This window comes from Jatropha curcas, chromosome 5, assembly GCF_041381405.1.
Source record: "Jatropha curcas cultivar XTBG-Jc1 chromosome 5, XTBG_Jcur_1.0, whole genome shotgun sequence".
Classification (NCBI taxonomy): Eukaryota; Viridiplantae; Streptophyta; class Magnoliopsida; order Malpighiales; family Euphorbiaceae; genus Jatropha; species Jatropha curcas.
This window is the reverse complement of record NC_143155.1, coordinates 2,825,906-2,846,282: the sequence shown is the minus strand read 5'-3', so window position 1 is coordinate 2,846,282 and position 20,377 is coordinate 2,825,906. Positions and strand designations below refer to the sequence as shown.

The 20,377-nt window shown below is 33.9% G+C and overlaps 2 pseudogenes across 1 annotated transcript; both read right to left on the bottom strand.

The window, feature by feature from the left end:
- Positions 1-2,033: 2,033 nt before the first annotated feature.
- Positions 2,034-9,154, bottom strand: LOC149496052 (cytochrome P450 71B10-like; annotated as a pseudogene).
- A 4,056-nt stretch (positions 9,155-13,210) lies between these two features.
- On the bottom strand, positions 13,211-16,657 carry LOC149496051 (cytochrome P450 71B34 pseudogene; annotated as a pseudogene). The gene is made up of 3 exons (XR_016320759.1): positions 16,361-16,657; positions 14,909-15,805; positions 13,211-14,075 (listed from the first exon to the last, which is right to left on the bottom strand). The product of XR_016320759.1 is annotated as a cytochrome P450 71B34 pseudogene (transcript).
- Positions 16,658-20,377: the final 3,720 nt, after the last annotated feature.

The window sequence follows — 20,377 nt, the reverse complement described above, 5'->3', positions numbered from 1 at the left end:
TATTATTATTCGGATAGAATCAAAATAGGATTAGGAGATCTTATTCCCACTCATTCACCAATACTTATCCAACAAGGATTTTAGCTACAACTTTAATTGAGGTTTTTCGATCTATACATAAAGCGATGAAACGCTCTACTTAGGTGCACAATATCTATGCAATATTTATGCCATAGACAACACGATATCTTATTCAATTATAACTATTTATTATTCTCTCACTAACTTAAATATTTGAGTGGTTGCAGGCTTAAGGCCTCTCTTTTCTCTCCCCTTTTCGTTCATAACTTGTAAATTTCTACATGGGTGTTATGGATAGATTTTTTCTAAATCTATCACTATTTAATAAAAAAAACTTAATATTTATTAAATGTAAAAAAAATATTAATTAAGATTTATTAGTTTGTAACTCCATTATTTAATAAAAAACTTTGTGATTTTTATTAAATTTTAAAAAATAATTATAATGAAAAAAATGGCACATCATTAGTTTCATATTCTAATATATTACCGCATAAGCATTTATGCCTTAGAGATTATATATTTACTAGTCATATGCTTACGCGATGTGCGGATTATAATATTTTTGTTATTATTCCTATCGTTCTTCAATACTAACCTAAGTAATTAATAAAAAAAGAGAAATAAAGTGTCTAAATTTCATTATGTTTTGTCTTGAATTTAGAAAAAAAAAAATTGATATTTATTTATAACTATAGATCTAACACTCTCATAATAAAATAACAGGAATATTTGCTAATTATTTGTTCTTTGAGTTTAAATCCGAGTGCACCATATGTGAATCAATATATCAAGGACATTATTTCACTAACGTTTGGGAATCTCATTTTAGAAGAAAACTAAATAAAAAGATAAAAAAAACGGTTGACAACCCAAATTTAACCATGCCAAATGTCCAATTCATACACAAAACATAGTAAATAAAATAGATAAAAGCTAAAAACTAATCAAATAAATTAAACTAATAATCATGAAAGATCTTTCATTATTTGTAAAAAAATAATAAAACAAATTCACAAATGTGTTATAATAATTAATAAAACAAAAAAAGCAAAGAGATCTTATTAGTTGATTTCTTTCATTAAAAGAAAAGTATTACTTTGGTAGGATTTGTAAACCAATAAGTTCATCAAATTTCATGCAAATATAAATAGTGTGACGTGTTAGAAAACTTCGATCATAAATTGTGATGGAAGCTTCTATTATTTTCCTCTGTTGTATTATTATTGGTTTTCGGTAGCTTCCTCTCTCAGAAGGGGAAAGAGAGAGAGGAAATGGAAGAATGATTTATTTATTTATTTTGAGAAAAGAAATTATTTACACTATTTTTCCATGCTGTATTCATGAAATATTCATTCACATTTAAGGCAAATGATTGATTGCCAAGAATACAAAACAAAGGTCATTACAAATATAAATTTCCCACTTTGTATCAATAAATGAGAATAATTAATAGTTATATAATAAAACAATGAATTAAAAATGCAAAAAGAAAAAAAAGCAAATGAGCACTTCAAAGCTCTAGTTTTGTGCCTTGTCAGCTTTGAAATTCTATTTTTATATATTTATATTGATAGATATATGTAGATATAAATATAAATAAAAAGCAAAGCTCTTTGAGCCGTCTATTTCTGTTTCTTTTTTTTTTCTTTGGTATACATGGAGAGCAAACCCTCAAAGAGAAAGACTAGACAATAATATTGGGCTAAAAGCAATACGCCAGGAGAAATTCTTACATACACTCATCTACTACATCAGCTATAAATCCATCCAATAAAATAAAATAACATCAATAATTTGTATTTTTCTAGTATCACATCAGTAACTCTTAAACCAACACAACCGTGTTTCCTATCTCTAACTAAATTGGAAACGTGAAAGAATTAACAGAAAATAAGCTAAAAAAATAAATTGTTGATGTAATTTAATTTCATTTTATGGGTCTATAACTGACGTGGCAGACGGAGCTATAATTTCTCAAGTCGATGCAGTTGAGACATCTATTTGTTATTCTAAATGAGTTGATATTTAATTGGTACAAGCATTAAAGCTTCTTTCTTATAAGTTGTAAGACCAGATATCTCTTCCATATTAATCTCTGCCTCCATATTGTTAGGCAACTTCCAATCAAAACAAAACAAAAGGTTTGCAAGTGCAAGCTCCACCAAAGCCAATCCCATTGTGATACCAGGACAGCCTCTCCTGCCCCCCCCAAATGGTAACAATTCATAATTCTGCCCTCTAAAATCAATCGAATTATCTATAAATCTTTCTGGAAAGAATTCTTCAGGATTTTTCCAAGTTTTAGGGTCTCTTCCTATCGCCCACACATTGACCTGGATTCGAGTTTTGGGATGAATTTCATAGCCATTGATGCTGAATTGTGACATGGTTTCTCTTGGTATTAATAGTGTTCCTGGTGGGTGCAATCTCATTGTTTCCTTCAATACCATCTTTAGGTATTCAAGCTTGTCAATGTCAGTTTCAGATACTTTTGTTTTGTTTCCAAGAAGAGTTCTGATTTCTTCTTGTGCTTTTCTCATTACTCAAGGATTTCTAACAAGTTCTGCCATGGCCCAGACTAAGACTATTGCTCCAGTGTCCACTCCAGCGATAAATATATTCTGATATATAATGTTAAATTGAATTATTCCAAGAGTGCCAAAATTAAGAACTAGAATTGTAAATTCAAAATGAGAAATTATCAAGATTCAAATTTCTAACTTATTGAACTATAATAGTAGTGTCAAATTTTAAGGATCAGTAAGAATATTACCATGAGAATTGCTTTGATATGATTTTGAGAGAATTGAATTCTGTTGGGAAAAAATTACGCAAAAAATCCCTAATAAATCAGAAAATAACACACAATTTGATAACGGAGTTCGGCCAATCTTGCCTACGTCTCCGGACTGCCACAGATCTTTTATAGGAGAAAAATAAATACAGTGTTTACATACACTCACAACTCTTTATTCAAGAATACCCGAAAAATTAAGCTTAATTTTTCTTCTTGAATAATCACTCTATTTTTCTCTCTCACAATTGCTCTCTCACAATTGCTCTCACTCTCACAATTGCTCTCTCACAATTGCTCTCACTCTCTCTGTCTTGTTGGTGTAAGTAAATGGAAATTCTATCCTCTATTTATAGGAGAGAAAATACGTGAATGAGTGAAAGAGCTATGCAATTCAAATGCAAATTGGCTACCAATTCCAATTTGCACAAATTTAACATGTGCCACCGACCTTCATTATTTTCTTCCTGCCTTTGTTGATTAGTAGAATACAAATGCAAATTTGCCACATGTTTGTTTTATTTTCAACCTTTGCCAACATACTTTGACAATCTCCCACTTGAAGACTGATTTTAATCTGTCTTCACACATCAATCACGTGGCAGTCTTCTCTGGTCTATTATTCTAGCAGGCCAACTGAAGTTGAGCACAACTTCAGTTTGTCAAAGGTCACCACTTTTGTTAACATATCAGCTGGATTCTTGTTTCCTTGAATCTTCTCTAACTTTAGCACATCATTCTCAAGCAGAGACCTGATGAAATGATATCGAAGACCAATGTGTTTAGTTCTAGAATGAAATGCTGAATTCTTTGCCAAATGTATTGCACTCTGACTATCACTGTACAAAACATTCTTTTCCTGCTTGAATCCCAACTCTGTTAACAAACCTTGAAGCCATATCATCTCTTTGCTGGCTTCTGTCACTGCGACATATTCAGCTTCTGTTGTGGATAGAGCTACAATCTTCTGTACTTGTGACATCCAACAAACAGCTGTAGTACCAACAGTGAAAATATAACCTGTGGTGCTTCTTCGGTGATCAATGTCGCCTCCATAGTCTGCATCTACATAACCTTGTACTTTTAGTTCTCCTTTACCAAAGTACAAACACTTTTCAGTAGTGCCTCGTAGATACCTCAAAATCCACTTTACCGCTTCCCAATGAGCTTTCCCTGGATTTGACATATACCTGCTAACAACTCCCACTGCATGGCCAATATCTGGTCTCGTACAGACCATCGCATACATCAAACTTCCTATGGCTGAAGCATAAGGAATTTTGGCCATGTCTTTTCTCTCTTCTTCCGTCTGAGGGGACTGGTCCTTGGATAGGCGAAAATGACTAGCCAAGGGTGTGCTGACCGGCTTAGCATCATTCATGTTGAATCTTTGCAATACACGATTGATGTAATCCGCCTGAGATAACTGCAACACCTGTTTTTGCTTATCTCTCGTGATTTGCATTCCAAGAATCTTTTTCGCTGGACCCAAGTCCTTCATGTCAAATTCTTTTGACAATTGCTTCTTCAAGTTTCTGATATCATCCATATTTGAACCTGCTACTAACATATCATCAACATAAAGCAGTAAAATGATATAACTGGACCTGTATCTTTTGAAGAAGCAACAGTGGTCAGCGTTGCACTTCTGGAAGCCTTCATTATGCATGAAACTGTCGAACTTTTTATACCACTGTCTTGGAGCTTGTTTCAGTCCATACAAGCTCTTCTTGAGTTTGCACACCATATTCTCTTTTCCTTTTTCTGAGAATCCTTCTGGCTGGTACATGTATATCTCCTTATCCAAGTCTCCGTGAAGAAACGCTGTCTTTACGTCCAACTGCTCAAGGTAGAGCCCTTCACTGGCAACAATACTCAACACAGACCTGATAGTATTGAGTTTTACAACTGGTGCAAATATGTCGGTGTAGTCAACTCCTTCCTTCTGCTGGAACCCTTTGACTACCAGTCGAGCTTTGTATCTCTTGGAACCATCATGTTCCTCTTTCACTCGATACACCCATTTGTTGTGAAGTGCCTTCTTTCCCACGGGTAACTCAGCTAGTTCCCATGTTTGATTGGAGATTAAAGACTTCATTTCGTCTTTCATGGCAAGCTCCCACTTGCTGGCATCTACCGTTTGACATGCTTCCTCAAAGCATTCAGGTTCTCCTCCATCTGTTAATAACAAATAATTCATATATTTTCTGTTAGGCTTTGGAGGACGTTCAGACCTTCTTAACGCTTGTGGAGGAGAAGTTTGTGGTGTGTCGATCGATTCCTCCGATTGAGGATCTTTAACTAACTCATTTGGCAGACTTTCTGAGATGTCGTCCACCTCTACAAACACTGGCCCTCTCTGTTCTGAGTCGCTGGCAACTGTGTCATGTCTGTTCTTGTACATCATTCTTTCATTAAAGACTACATCTCTGCTGCGAATCACTTTCTTGTTTTCTTCATCCCAAAGGCGATATCCAAACTCATTTCCGCCATAGCCGATGAAAATGCATTTCTTAGATTTGGGATCAAGCTTATTCCTGCCATGATCACTTATATGCACATATGCTACACAACCGAAAACTCTTAAGTGTGAGAGTTTTGCTTCTTTTCCACTCCATACCTCTTCTGGTATTTTGTGCTCCAATGGTACCGATGGACCTCGGTTGATCAAGTAAGCTGCTGTGTTGATTGCTTCTGCCCAGAACTGCTTTGGTAAGCCTGATTGTACACGTAAGCTTCTGGCTCTTTCTGTTAACGTTCGATTCATGCGCTCAGCTACACCATTGTGTTGAGGCGTGCCTGGCACGGTTCTCTCCATCTTGATTCCATGCTCATAGCAGAACTTCTTGAACCTGGTGTCTTCATATTCACCACCATTGTCGGTTCTGAGCTTTTTGATCTTCAATCCTGTCTCATTTTCAACCATAGCTTTCCAAATTTTGAAAGCATCAAATACTTCTGACTTATATTTTAGAAAGTAAACCCAAACTTTCCGAGAGTGATCATCAATAAAAGTCACAAAGTAGTGTTTCCCACCAATGGATGAGACAGTAGTTGGTCCCCACACATCGGAGTGAACAAGCTCAAGTTTCTCCTTCTTTGGGGTTCTTCTATTTGTCTGAAAGCTAACTCTTTTCTGCTTTCCAAATATGCAGTCTTCACACATGTCAATTTCAATTGACTGAAGACCTGGTAGTTTTCCCTGTGAGTGCAGAATCTTCATTCCTTTCACACTCATATGGCCAAGCCTCTGATGCCATATATTGGGAGTTTCACTGTTTGCTGCAACAACAATGGAATAGCTTGCTCCTCCTGTGCTGTAAAGAGTACCACTCTTACTTCCACGAGCAACCATCATTGCACCCTTTGTAATCTTCCACTTATCACCGTGGAAGGTTGTTGTGTAGCCTTCGCTGGCCAACTGGCCTACTGAGATTAAGTTCTTTCTCAGGTCAGGAATATGTCTGACATCCTTCAACTCCCATGTAGACCCATTCAACTTAATCTTCACTACTCCTTTACCAACAATATTACATGGTTGGTCATTACCAAGGTATACTTTTCCAAAGTTTCCGGGGGCATACCTTTCAAGGAGTTCTTTTTGTGAAGTTGCATGGAATGACGCACCGGAGTCTAAAACCCAAGACTCCTGCTTGCTCTCCAAAGAGCATATAAGTGCATCATCTTCCCCTGAGGTGGAGGCAACATTTGCTTCTAACTTCCCCTCCTGGTGTTTAGGTGCATTCTTGCACTGATTTTTGTAGTGCCCAGTTTTTCCACAATTCCAACATTCGATGGACTTCGTGTTATTGAAATTGTTGGGATTTCTAGATTTGGACCTCCTGTCCTTTGATTTGCCTCGGTAGTTCGATCTACCGCGTCCATTCCCTCTGGTTGAATTTCTTCCTCTTGATTCTGTATGCAAGACTGAAGAAGTTGAAAGTTCACCTGACTCTCTCCGTCGGATCTCTTCACTGAGAACCAGGTCACGAACATCATCAAATTTTAACTTCTTGCTTCCGGACGAGCTACTCACAGCTGTGACAGTAGCATTCCAACTTTCTGGTAGGGAAGACAAAAGTATCAATGCTCGTACCTCTTCATCAAATTCAATTTCAACTGAACTCAATTGGGTTGTCACTGTATTGAGTTCATTGAGATGTTGGGCCACCGATGCGTTTTCCATCATTCGTAGATTGAATAACCGCCTCATCAAGTGAACTTTATTTGCGGCCGATGGCTTTTCGTACATATTGGAAAGAGCCGCCATAAGACCCGCCGTGGTCTTTTCTTTTGCTATGTTGAAGGCAACATTACGGGAGAGGGTTAAACGAATAACGCCAAGTGCTTGTCTGTCTAGAAGATTCCAATCTTCTTCCTTCATAGCCTCTGGCTTTGTTCCGGAGAGAGGTTGGAAAAGACCTTTCTGATACAGATAGTCCTCTATCTGCATTTTCCAAAAGCCAAAATCTGCACCGTCGAATTTTTCAATTTTCGACTTTCCTTCATCTGCAGCCATTGCTCCCACTCAAGTCTGACTCCGACTTGATTGTTAGTATACGTGAATAGTAGCTGTGAATAGTAACCGTACACGTAAATAGTAACCGTACACGTGAATAGTACTGTACGTGAATAGTGACCGTATACGTAAATAGTAACCGTACACGTGAATAGTACTATACGTGAATAGTGCTAGGCTTAACAGTGACGGACTCAGCAACAGTAACGCCAATAGTACTGTTCACCACCAACTTTCAGTTACTGTTTTACTATTCACCACTAAGTCGATTCTGCAATGACTTTCCGAGCGGACAACACCGATAGACTCGTCGTAATTTTCTGATCGTCGTGGTATATTTGTTTTCAGAGTATATCCACGGATCCGGTACCGCTCTGACTAGCTGGACCTGCCGAAACCTTTGGCTCTGATACCAGTTGTTGGGAAAAAATTACGCAAAAAATCCCTAATAAATCAGAAAATAACACACAATTTGATAACGGAGTTCGGCCAATCTTGCCTACGTCTCCGGACTGCCACAGATCTTTTATAGGAGAAAAATAAATACAGTGTTTACATACACTCACAACTCTTTATTCAAGAATACCCGAAAAATTAAGCTTAATTTTTCTTCTTGAATAATCACTCTATTTTTCTCTCTCACAATTGCTCTCTCACAATTGCTCTCACTCTCACAATTGCTCTCTCACAATTGCTCTCACTCTCTCTGTCTTGTTGGTGTAAGTAAATGGAAATTCTATCCTCTATTTATAGGAGAGAAAATACGTGAATGAGTGAAAGAGCTATGCAATTCAAATGCAAATTGGCTACCAATTCCAATTTGCACAAATTTAACATGTGCCACCGACCTTCATTATTTTCTTCCTGCCTTTGTTGATTAGTAGAATACAAATGCAAATTTGCCACATGTTTGTTTTATTTTCAACCTTTGCCAACATACTTTGACAAATTCCACCAGATTCAGTTTGATCTTTCTCCATTTCCAGCAAAACATCAATGATATCTTCATGTCCAGGATCTGCTTTTCCCTTTTGGATATGATCATCAATAATCTTTTGGTAGAACTCATCAAATTCTTGAAAGTTTCTTTCTAGTCTTTCATGGAGACCTGTAAGCCTATCAACAATCCAACCCACATAAGGAAAAAAATCAGCTGCAGAAAAACTCCCCAACATAGCCAACCCTTCATGAATCACTTCTTGAAATCTTTCATGGGCAAGTCCTCTTTCTTGAAAACTTTCCCCAAAAGCTACTCTACAGGTAACATTTGCAGTAAGAGACAAAGTCTTTTCACTTAGATCAACAGGAGAAGAAGAGGCTGAAGAAGATTTTAAAATCGAATCAATTAAAAAACCCACTTCTTCTTCTCTAATGGACTGGAATGATTGAACTCTTTTAGCGCTAAAAAGTTGAAGTACACAAATCTTTCTTATTTCTCTCCAGTAATCTCCATATGGTGTAAAAGCTATATCAAGATAGCCGTAAGATAGCCTTCCAGTACCAGCCAAGCGAGGTCTGCTGCAACTATTGAGGTCATTTGCTTTAAAGAGCTCTTTTGCAGCTTCTGCAGAGGAGATAATAACTGTAGGAACTCGACCAAATTGCAGAAGCATCACAGGACCATATTTCTTGGATAGTTGCCATAAAGAATAATGAGGTAAGGCCCCAAGTTGGTGTAAATTGCCTATTATTGGAAGTCTAGGAGGACCAGGAGGGAGGTTCTTGCCTTTTCTCTTAGTTCCTAGTCCTCCTTCTAAAACAAGAAATAAAGCAAGAAGAAGCGGAAGTAACCATAAAAGCAGAGATGGAGAAACCATTTTTTTCCTGGTTCTTTTTTGGTGTTTGTTGTGATATATTTATATGTGAGCTTGCTCCAATAACTTCCTATCACATGTTTTCACATGTCAATCATACATGAACTATCTTTAATTTTATTTCTTATATTAGTCAATGATTAACATTAAACACTTCATTTTTTATCAAATACTACTTAAATAAATTTTTTTTGTCTCTAAATAATATATAATTTTATAATGTTACAAAAGTTGGATTTGCATATAATACTTCAATGATAAATAAAGATGGTGATGATATTTATTGCACCTTTCTTTGTGTCTCTGTATATGCATCCGATCCATACTTTTCAACTTTCTTTCCTTTTTTTTTTTTTCCAGTTTAAAATGTGATGCATGTGCTTATGATTCTGTCCCAATATAATATTTATAAATGGTGGGGGTTGTTGATATATATATATATATATATATATATATATATATATATATATATATATAACTAATAATCAAATTCCATTAATGAAAACCAAGAATCTCATCCAAAATTCCATTAAATTTATGTGCAATGTGGAATTAAAGTTGAAATTAATTAGAGAGTTTTGATCCAATAGTCACGGTTTTTTCAATAGTATGGTTAATACATGTATTCATTTTTAAATAAGAATATTGGTTGGAGGCTGGACCGAAATAAGCCGAAAAGAAAAAATGTATTGGGCTTAAATTCCATTAATAAATAAATAAATAAATTAGTAAAAAAAAAAAAAAAAAATCAATCATCCTCCCTCACAAAACTCAGTGCCGCCTCAGCCTCTCACAGCCGATCAATGGCCAAAAGCAACTACTTTGACCCTCGTCCAACCTCTCCTTTACGTCGGGATTCTACCTCTTCCTTATCTCGGCGTTTCTTTTGCACAATTAGAAAGAAAGAGGAGAGACGTCCTCTTTTTTCTTCCTTGAGTGAGATGTTATCTAGCTCTATTCACTATATTGAAACGCTCACTCCTGTCTCAATTAGGTCATTTCTTCCATCAACCCCTACTGCAATCAGTCTCTTCAAAGCAAAGGATATATGTTTTAGATTACTGTATTTTCTGTCCTAATATGTAGAGTTCCGTAATTATATAAGTGTGAGTTGTATAATAGATTTCATTAAAATTATATACTGAAGATGTATGAGTTATGGATTTATTTTAAAGTTAATTGAGGACCGCAAGCCCATGATACATTTGAGTAAATGAATGTAAAAGTTATGGCATGATGAGCATGAGGCTTGTTGCGGATTTAGGTGGAGTTGAGCATGCCCAAATCCTAGTACTGGTCGGTTAATAAATTTAAGTCGTAAGATTTATATACAAAATTTAAATTTAAATTGTTTAGGTATTTAATTCAATTAGTCTTTTTTTTATGACATACATTTGCACGTTTATTATACTCATTATTTATACTCATTTAATTTTTTTGTTTACGTAATATTAAAATATAAATTTTTATTTAGATTAAAATAAATAAAATGTTCATTTATATTACACTTTGCCCTAAAAACTACTTGTAATCTTGTTTCTATATACTTCTATTTTATATAATGAAATGGTCTTAAAGTAAAGTTTACCGTAACCCCTAAACGTAATTTCAGCTCCTAATTTATACAGATTTTTGAAACCATCTAAAAAGTAAATTAAACCATCACTCAATCCCCATTCTTTCTGTCCCCAACCCTTATCAATATCTATATATATTAATAATGGAGAAGTAAAAAATAAATAAAAAAAAATTCCTTGAAAAACTGATTTGAATTGTTTAAAAATAACATGAGCCAGAATAATAGTAATAATTACTTTGGCTATATTGATAGTATTATATACTTAATGCATTAGAAAAATGAACATATTCATATGCACGGATCCTTGAAACCTTCAAAAGTGATCGAAAATCGAAATATATAGTTCTAATTTTTTTTCAGTTTTTTAAATACTATTTTCCTTCGAATCAAACAAATTTAGGATATAAGAGAAAAAATTTCAAAAAATTAAAAATATTTAATCATCAAGAAACCATCTTTTTATTGCAAGAAGATACAAATCTCTTACTAAAGAAAACAAACTACTCCAATTTGAATATTAAAAATCAGCCCCTTCTTCAATTGGAAAGCCATGATTTAATGAAATTTGAGTTTGATGGACAAAAAAAAAAAAAAAAAAAAAAAAAAAAAACTAAAGTCAAGTAAAAGAACATATCCAATCAAATTATACAAATATAAAGAAAAATAATATTTAAATAAAAAATATATCCAATCAAATTATACAAATATAAAGAAAAATAATATTTAAAAATAAATGTAAAAAAAATCAAATAAAAATTGTAAAAAAATAAAAAAATTCAAAAATCAATTCTAGTCAAAATATTTTAAATTACAATCAAATATTAGATATTTTTAAAGATTTTTCCTTATCCTTTTCTCTCTCCTAATAAAAAACATTTAAAATTACATTAGATATTATAAATATTTTTTAAGATAAAATTGTTTTAATTGGCTATCATAGGTTATTTCAGAATATTTTAAATTTCACCGAAAAACACTATCGAAAATCTCATTATTTTTCCTATTTTCACATTTATATATAGTATAAACAGATTAAATAAAATTTTTTTGGATAATTTAAAATAAACACATTAAATGGAATAGATTCAATGAATTGACAAATTTTTATTAAAAATGATTAGATAAAATTTTAAAATATTTATTAGATGAACTAAAAAATATTAAAATTTATCATGTTCGTGCGTGCACTATTCAAAAATTTTAAAGTATAGAATTTTTAAAAAAAAATTAGCGAAAAGATCTTTGAAATTCAAAAATTTGAAAGTCATAATTATGTATGTATTTGTTTATAAATTACTCAAATATTATGTGTATGTAGTATTTAAAAATTTAAAATATAAAATTTTAAAAACTAAGGAAAAAATCTCTAAAATTCAAAAAATTGAAAATTATAATTATCTATTTAACTCAGTTTTCAAGCCCTTTGGATTGTTATATTAACCATCCTTTTATTTATGTTTTTCCTCTCTTTCATTTGAAATATTATTTAACAGTGTAGGACCCTTCATTGCTCTTTGCCTTAAAAAAAAAAAAAATCTATCGCTCTCTTTAACTATAATTACTATAATTACTATCTTTTTTCTTTATCAACAAAGATGAATTTTTATTTATTTAAGAAATAAATAAAAATAAAAATGGAAAAAACTCAACTAACCATGTTTTTGCACTCAAGCCATCTGGTTTCCCCAGTACATCATATCTTATTTTGGAAAGTTAATTAAGTAAAACCTGAATCCACACCCAATAGATAATCCAAAATATACGAGCAAATGGCAGCGGTCCCTTTTCATTAGGGAGAAAAGCAACTATTGACAAACAAAAAAAAACACAAATATATCATATATGAATTTATAACCATGCCAAAAAAAGGTAAAGGTATTATAGCCGTTATCCCTTTCTTTGCCAAAGAATCTGCAAATGAGCGTCTTTTTCTTTTTATACGACAGAACTAAACTTAAGATAAAATATTATATAATGCATCGGATTTGGTAATATTTTTCCGTCATTCCCATTATTTTTTATTTTTTCCATGTGATAGCATCCTTGAATCAAACTCAATAATCAAAAGGCAATTATTATAGTGCGATTTATAGAATAATTCTATTACATTTAGAATGGCTAAGAATTTAGTCTCGTTTTGAGTCCACAGCACCCACAAATTTAAAAAACAAACACAAGACATAACCTGAGGCATTTCTAAGCATACCACCAATATCTGTATCTCCTGACTTGCCTCTTGAGGATCCATCAACATTGAATTTCAAGGTTCCATGTTCCAGCGGCATACACAACTGAGATTCAACTTGGTACATTTTTCTTTAATTTATTCCAGCAACACTATTGCACATAAGAATGGGAAAACACTGAGCAATAAGGCGTCATTGGGAAATCTGCCTTTAGCAGTCACTATTCAATTTTCAATTAAATTTATGTTTAATAAATATACAATATTCCAAATATAAAAATATCCTACCGTTAAATTCACAAATCAAACAAATTATTTATTAACAAGAGGAGAGCACAAATCTAAGAAACTAAAAACTGAGTTTGGGATACGATACTCTGTTTATATCATGATTTAACCAGTAAACTAAACTAGCAGGGGGACTACTAAGACATTATATTAAACATTATAATATATTTAGACATTATAATATATAGGATACCAACATTATAATAAACATAGCAAGCTATTTGAGACATTTATTCTTTTTTTTTTTTTTTTTATGCAGGTTGATATTTAATTGGTACAAGCAATAAAGCTTCTTTCTTATGAGTAGTAAGACCAGGACCAGATGCCTCTTCCATATTAATGTCTGCCTCCTTCATATTGCCAGGTAACTTCCAATCAAAACAAAACAAAAGGTTTGCAAGCGCAATCTCCACCAAAGACAATGCCATAGTCATACCCGAACAGCTTCTCCTACCACTGCCAAATGGTAAAAATTCATAATTTTGCCCTATAAAATCAATGGATTTATCAATAAATCTCTCTGGAAAGAATTCTTCAGGATTTTTCCAAGCTTTAGGATCTCTTCCAATTGCCCACACATTGACCTCGACTTGAGTTTTGGGATGAATTTCATAGCCATTGATGCTGAATTGTGACATGGTTTATCTTGGTATTAATAGGGTTCCTGGTGGGTGCAATCTCAGCGTTTCCTTCACCACCATCTTTAGGTATTCAAGCTTGTGAATATCACTTTCAGATACTTTTGTTTTGTTTCCAATTAATCTTCTGATTTCTTCTTGTGCTTTTCTCATAACTTGAGGGTTTCTAACAAGTTCTGCCACAGCCCAGACTAAAACTATTGCTCCAGTGTCCAATCCACCCAGGAATATATTCTGATATACACGCATACATATTAAATTGAAATATTCTAACCGTGTCAAATGCTCAAGTCAACTAAGAATTGCTCAATTGAATTCTAAAATTTTTTTTATCAGAAATTATCAGTGCAAAGTTAATTGTAAAATGCATTGTTTAGACTACAAATATTATGATTCAAGAAAGGAAAATAGTTTTTTTTTTTTTTTTTTTTTTTTTTTTTTAATTTGGAACTTATTTTTCATTGATTTGGTCCATGAATAGGCTCATGGACCTAGTCTAGATAAGTCAATCCCATTATTTCAAAACTAGCAAACAAAAGAAGAAAAAGGAATTAAAGAATTGAGATTGAGTTCTTGTTTGAACCACAATATAATTTGGAATTTGGAGAGAGCATAATTGTTACCACATAGAATAGCTATTCATCATTTTGATTCAAATTTAAATTTGAAATGACTATTTTAAGCAATTGCAAATTTATAATGTTCAATTTTAGTTGAATTTTAATCATAAAATAATTTATTATATGTAATAGATATTTTCAAATTTTATAAAAAATAAATTTTTTTTATGTAAACCATGGGTATCCGGACTTTATTACCAGGGACCGCCTAACCTGGCTCAGGGTTTAGTCACAGTTAAGACTATTGGCTCCTTCCTGTAGATGCGTTTAGGAGGAGCTTTTTTCACATGTCCTCCCTGCGTTGCCAACTGAGCCATAGACTGTAGTTAAATAACAAAGTTCTTAAAAAGTGAAGAATAAATTTTCCTCTACCGACTAGCTATTCTATTTCTTTTTAATTTAATTCGCTAACTAGACAAAGTTTTTAAGAATCAATAAGAATATTACCATGATAATTGCTTTGATGTGATTTTTAGTGAATTGAATTCCTCCAGGTTCAGGTTGATATCTCTCCAAATCCAACAAAACATCGACAATATCTTGATGTCCATGCTTCTCTTTTCCCTTTTGGATATGATCATCAATAATCTTCTGGTAGAATTCATCAAGTTTTTGAAAGTTTCTTTCCAGTTCTGCATGGAGACCTGTAACCCTATCAACAATCCAACCCACATAAGGAAAAAAGTCAGATGCAGAAAAACACTATAACTTGGCAAGAGCTTCATGAATCACTTTCTGGGTAAATCCGCTTGCTTCAATACTATTCCCAAAAGCCACTCTACAAGTAACATTTGCAGTAAGAGATATAGTCTTTTCAGTAAGATCCACAGGAGAAGAAGAAGAAGAAGAAGCTTTTAAAATCGAATCTATGAAAAGACCCACTTCTTCTTCTCTAACGGATTGAAACGATTGAACTCTTTTAGCACTAAAAAGTTCAAGAACACAAATCTTTTTTATTTCTCTCCAGTAATCTCCATAAGGTGTAAAAGCTATATCAAGATAGTTGTAAGATAGTCTTCCAGTACCAGCCATGCGAGGTCTACTGCAACTATTGAGGTCATTTATTCTGAAAAGCTCTTTTGCAGCTTCTGCAGAGGAGATAATAACTGTAGGAACTCGCCCATATTGGAGAAGCATGACGGGACCATATTTCTTGGATAGTTGCCATAAAGAGTAATGAGGTAAGGCCCCAAGTTGGTGTAAATTGCCTATTATTGGAAGTCCAGGAGGACCTGGTGGGAAGTTATTGCTAGTTAGTTTCTTCTTCAGGAGAAAAAGTAAGGGGAAAAGAAGAAGAATAAGAGCTAACCACACATGCTGAGGAAGAGAAGCCACTATTGGTAGCTATGTTTCTATTTTGAAGTGCATATACTAGAAGAAGAGGAAGTATAACCATTGTGTATATAACTATATATATAGAATGCCTTGGCTCAGCATAGGCGGATTAATCTTTTGACTGGGTAAGAATACACATTAAAGTTCGGTTTTTATTCCTCAAAATTTAAACAAGAAAAATAATACCAAACCCACCAACTATTTTCTATTAACAATGATTTAGAAATATATATGTAATACCCCGAATTTTTATTTTTGAAACTTTCGAATTTTTTATTAAATCAAAAATCTTGATTTTCAACTATTTGAGCTATAAACACCAAATAATCTTAACTTGAGTCCAAAATTTTGCGAGTTGGGCCCAAGCCCAAGTATATTGTCGAAATTTTCGATTTGAGAACAGTTAAATCGGATCAAACCATTGATTTGGACCAAACTGGTTCGAATCGAACCGGAATGGCCTTGAACCCTCTAGAAACGCCTCCTCTCTTTTTTTTCTTTTTTTCTTTTTTTCTTTTTTCTTTTTCTTTTCTTCTCCTCCTCTTCTTCGGCGCGCGACCTCACCTGGCCCTCTTCTCCTCTCGTTTTTCGATCACCGGAGACCAGCGCCACGCCTTGCCGTCGCCTCCACGCCACAGCGGATTCCAGCCTCTCTTCCTCTCTCTCTCTCCTTTCGTCTTTGGCGAGCGCAGCTATCGCAGGGAACCTGCGATTTCGTCCGATCGGAAAATCACGTCGCAGCTCACTCGATTTTCTAGCGACTCCAATACCAGCGATCAGCGATGAAGCTTCGGTCTCTTCCTTTCTCGCATTCTCTCTTCTGTTTCCGGTTGGCGCAGTAAAACGATGAGCTAAGATCATGACAGCTTGTTTCGCAAGTGTACGAATCGCTACAAGTAATATATGATGAGTGAGATATCGTTCCCACGAGGATTGTAATCCAAGTACCAAAATTATGTTATCTTGTTATTATTTAAACGATAAATGAGGAAATTGTTTATAGAAATTAAATTTAACAAGAATAAGAAGTTAAGCGAGCAATTATTGATTAAAGAAATCAAGGAAGTAAAACTACTAGGGGTTTTGATTTCACTTAACTCTATCCAATTTATTTCATTAATTCATTAATCAATTTAATTATTCAAGTAGAGGAAACAACTCTGAATTCACTAACAAGCTCTTCCGATGTATTGCTAGCTATTTTAATTCCATTTAATTACCTATCTTCCAATAGCGCAATCAAATATAAATTAAATCATTAGGTTTTGTAGTTTGTTTATGAATCCATAAACTAAGGTTGTTAATTCATGAAAACCCCCCATGAGTCAAACCATATAGCTTCCGCATCAAGTTGTTATTCTCATGTGATTTATTAAACTTTTTCTTATCAAAAATCCTTCTTCCGATAGTGATAATTGAAATAAATCAATCTAGGGGACAATTTTGCCTAGAAGCATTAAGATCATTAACAAATCATAACTTGAATAAGGAAAAATAAATCTAATTGCATAAATTGGAAAAGAGATTAAGCTACATCAAACCCCTAGTATAAGAAATTAGTTACACATAGTACTTAAATAAAACTCAACAATACTTGATAAATATTCCATAATCAATAAAGATGATGAAAGAAATAACAAGAGTAAGAGTTTAGAATTAAGAACTAGTGATAGGTTGCTTGGATGGCTTCCTTGAAACACTTGACAACTCTTCAATGCCTAACTTCTAAAAAAGACTATATACAGGCTATGAGAGGGAGAAGAGAAGTAGAGATGAATGTAATGTGTGTGATGGGGATTGGATCCTGAGATGAACTATCCTCTTCTTTATATAGACTTCTTTGGTATATGATTCCATAAGGTTTAATGGTCAAAGTCTTCTTTTGTTAGGTTGTAAATCTCTCTTTTAGGTGTATATTTTCTTTAATCATGATTCACCCATGTGCATAGAGTTGATCTTGGTTTGCATGTAAGGAGAGTTGTCCAAAATATGCTTCATAATTTGGTAGAAGTAGGTTGCAACTTTTGACTGAATTTCAGTTTTCTTGATTGGCACGGGCGTGCTGCCTGGCACGGTCTGGGGCGTGCACTCTCCTGGAAGTCTGGGTGATAGCGCGCACGGCCGTGTGGGGTAGCACGGGCTGGGGCGTGCATCTCTCTGGGAGTCAGAGGCACATGAGGCACGGGCGTGTTCCGCAGCACGGCCTAGGCAGGCTAGCGAGCACGGGCGTGTTCCTCGGCACGGCTTAGGGCGTGCATCTCTCTGTCTCTTGGTTTGTCTCGCCTTGTGCAAGACACGGCCGTGCTTCTCGACACGGGCCGGGGCGTGCCATTTGTACCTTGCTTTATTTTTGTTCTTTTCTTTGCAAAATCCTACAATTTTCTTTCCAATCAAGTGAGTTGTGATTAAAGGAAGCTTTTGAATAAAAACATATCAATATTACATAAAAAAACTAATTTAAATAAATTAAAAGTAATAGAAATTCCAATAAAAATTACAATAAACATACTATAAAAATCAACACTATTAAAATTCCCCAAACTTAAACTATTGCTTGTCCTCAAGCAATAAAATGTTCTTGAAAAAGCATGGAATAATTAATTGCGAATTTAATCAATATCTAAATTATTAATCATAAGAATAAATTATATGTAAATTTTCTAAAGTAAGTTATTTCTAGCCAAAACTAATATAACATATTCTTTTTATTAAACATGAGTAAGGAATATTTTTGCCTCCTTTAGAATATTAGTTACTTGGGAATATTAGTTACTTGGGACAAGTTTAGCCTACATGTAATATTTCTTATCTCAATGCATTTTTAGGTAATCTACTTCTATTAAAAAAATTGGTTGCATTTTATGCTCCATACCTCTTCTCATATATATATATATATATATATATATATATATATATATATATATATATATATATATATATATATATATATATATATATATATATATATATATATATATTTTTTTTTTTTTTTTTTTTTTTTTTTTTTTTTGTGGTTGCATTTTATGCTCCATACCACTTATATAAAAATATAAGTAATAAGTAGCTGCATTTTATGCTCCCTACTACTTTGTTTAAAATAAAACCTTCATCCTTTATTGATTTAAAATCATACATGCAATATGGCTTTATTGTCCCTTGTCTTTTTATTCAAGTTTGGAGTCAAAATTCCTACACAAATGGTCAAAGCAAAGAAATATGTTAACAATATTAGTTTGGTTAAAAATAATTGACTTTAGAAATATTGATACTTTATTCAAATGTTAATGATTTAAAGATAAATCATAAATTTTGCTTGTAATTATTCCATACTTATTTTATTACAGCAAAACAAAACTTTTATTTTGATAGTTTAGATAAAAGGTCTACCCCCCAAATTAAACTAGCACATTGTCCGCAATGAGCAATTCCCCAAAATTATGGCATAATAAGAGGTGGAGAAATTTTACCAACGTTTGATGGGAGACAATAGAATGAAATGGGGTGGTGAAGATTATCCAAGCTATAAGGTGAGAAAACAGAATAAAATATCCAAAATATTAAAAACTGAAAGTAAATGATATCCAAAGTAAAATAAAATTAAAACCAATCCAAAACAAGATAAAAGGTTGAACAGAATAAGGAGAATGAGGTAGAAAATCATCAAGCCTCTGGTGGTGGAGGGGGAGGAGGCTGAAGCAACTGGATCACAGTCTGAAGCTGAGTGGAGAGGCCCTGGTAGTGACTCTGCAAAGTGTCCAAGCGAGAGTCAATGCTGCCCTGTGTGATCTCAAGAGACTGGAAGCGATCATTAATCATGGACTCCATGCCGGTAAGTCGAGTGTCGAACATATCCATGCGAGAAAACATACGGGCGAACAACTCATCATTTGACACAGTGGAAGTGCCCTGGAATGAAGGTCCAGCTCCAGATGTACCTGCACCGGAAGGAAAACCAGGGAAAGGAGGTGGCTGATCCTCCTCAATGTCAGTAGCTGCAGGTATGTCCTCGTTAGTGGTTTCCGCTGGGGCACCTATTACTCGATATGTATCTCCAAGTTTTTCCACAATCTTCATGTGAATCATAAGATCAATGTCTAATCGTATCCCTCTACCACCTCCTAAGCTATCATAAATCGGTCTGGCTGGATTCCACATCCTCAAATAGGTGGCAATGAGTGTAACAAAGCTACCCATCACAATGGCTCCCTTGTCGGCGCGTGCCACTCGAGCCCATTTTTGGCATAGCCAATAACCCACATTTATCGACACTCCATTTTTAATAGCCCATAAAAAATAAAGTTCATTGCGCCCTACAACTCCTTCACTCTCATTTCGTCCAAAAATAGTGTGCACCAAAAACTTATGGATGTATCGTAAAGCGGGGCATTTTAATTTTGATGCTTTGGATGATCTAGCACTATAAACACTGCTGTCTGCTAATTCACCCCACCTATGACGATCCATAAAATCATTCAGGACTTGGGTGACTGCATTTTCAGTAGGAAAACCGAAAATGTGACTAACCTCATCTATGGATAATTCAAAATTTCTTCCTAGGAGTCTAAATATGATTTTATTCCT